The 1,706-nt window shown below is 33.2% G+C and overlaps 1 pseudogene across 1 annotated transcript in view; it reads right to left on the reverse strand.

Annotated features, from left to right (window-relative positions):
• LOC119588197 overlaps positions 1-1,706 on the reverse strand; it is a 22,606-nt pseudogene that overhangs the window by 5,753 nt on the left and 15,147 nt on the right. The window contains exons 5-8 of the transcript XR_005230068.1: positions 1,365-1,445; positions 1,236-1,254; positions 1,068-1,139; positions 433-602 (exon numbers count right to left, since the gene is read on the reverse strand). The product of XR_005230068.1 is annotated as a ubiquitin carboxyl-terminal hydrolase 14-like (transcript). The remainder of the gene's footprint in view (positions 1-432; positions 603-1,067; positions 1,140-1,235; positions 1,255-1,364; positions 1,446-1,706) is intronic.

A 1,706-nucleotide genomic window follows, 5' to 3' on the forward strand; every position in this document is an offset into this window, starting at 1 on the left:
AATTTAGAATTTAATGGATGAAGTTTAATTTTTTAATTAATCTGAGTCAATATGGACAAGTATAAAAAACTTCTTGTAAATACATATATGAAAATATTATATGCTAATGGATTTTATTAACACTTTCTTGATTTACAACCCAACCAAACAACTAATTTTAAAATGCATTTTATAAGCAACAATGGATTCCCCCGGAACTAAGGGGCCCCCTATTTAATGAAAAAAAACATGAAAGAGAAAAATTGCCCGCAGAGTTAAAAAGAGCATTTTGGTTTCATTTTTAAATTTCGTAATTTTTTTCCGCGATTTATTTAAAAAGCACCAAATCCCAAAAAAAAACTTAAAAAACAGTCACTCAGTCTATTTCCCCCCTTTTTTTACACCCGTAAAGTTCTTTTGCATTGTTAAAAATAAAAAAATCAGTAAAATAACCCTTGGGATTTTTCTTGATTGGGTTTTAAAATTTTCTGTTTGGTTTTTGGTGTAACAAAGTTCATAGACACTAGGTTTATTTGGGAATTTTACATCTTTAAGGGGTTTGGGGATTTACCCGCTCCTTTCTCTTTATAGAAAAACCTGAAAGAAATGACAGCTTTGAGATTCTAAAATACATCACAAACAGCAAGATCAAATATGTAACATTCTCAAGTGTTTAGTTTGCCGTAAAGGGATTCATAGGGAGGGGTTTTAGAACTGACTCTCCCCTTTCCCGACCATAATACAGTTAAATAAAGGTGGGAAACGGGAAATTTTTGATTTTTTTTACATATTTTTTCATCTCGGGGCCAACACAGGTTATCTTTTTCAAAGTTTCCTTAAAAAAGAAAAGTATTATGAAGGTCCCCCCTAAAGCACAAACAGGCCCCGGGCACAACAGGGGCCCTCAAGCTAATTTAATTTTTTCCCGGTTTAAATGTATCTTACCCAATTTCAGAGTAAAAACCCCAAAAATAAAAATTCCCCTTTATATTTTTAAAAACTAAATACCCGAAAAAGCCTTAAAAAAATGTAAATATCAAATTTCTTCAATACAGCCATTAAACATCCTGAAGAGGAAAGGACCTTACCTCCATCTTGGCCGTAAGACCAGTATGTAGGTACTTTACATCTTGGGGATTATTTATGGCACAGGGGGTTTTCTGGGGGAAATTTAAATTTTGTTGGGGGGTCACACCCTTTCCCCCTTCACTTTTATACATTTCCCCCTCGCATGAATACTTTTCCCAAAAAAGTACTGGTCCCAAAGGGGAAGATCTGAAAAAAAAAAAAATATTATTTCTGTGAAAATTACTGAATCATACAATATTTCCAAATTACTTGCAGACAAAAATACAATAGGAAAACTGCAAAAGAAAACTACTTACGCAAACCTTTTGTCCGTCTTCTCTGCATATTTTTTAAGGAACCCTTTTGCATCAAAAAATCCCGGGGAAGTTCATTCCAGCCTCAGAGGCATCCTGTGCATTCCCTCCCCCGCCACCTTGTTTTTAGCAAATCTTTTAAGGGGGAAAAAAAGGGAAAATTTTTTAAAATTTCCTTTAAAATGAAAACTAAATAAAATATTCCTAACAGAGTCATATTAAGTTAAAAAGGAATAAATTTCCCTTTGGGGCTGAGGGAAACTTTTTTTTAAACAAATTTTTCCTTTATAATGACCATTCCTTCATAAAAAATCTATTCTAAGGGTTTGCTGATGCTAGAAGTGC

The sequence above is a fragment of the Penaeus monodon genome, chromosome 23 (genome assembly GCF_015228065.2).
Source record: "Penaeus monodon isolate SGIC_2016 chromosome 23, NSTDA_Pmon_1, whole genome shotgun sequence".
In the NCBI taxonomy this organism is placed as follows: Eukaryota; Metazoa; Arthropoda; class Malacostraca; order Decapoda; family Penaeidae; genus Penaeus; species Penaeus monodon.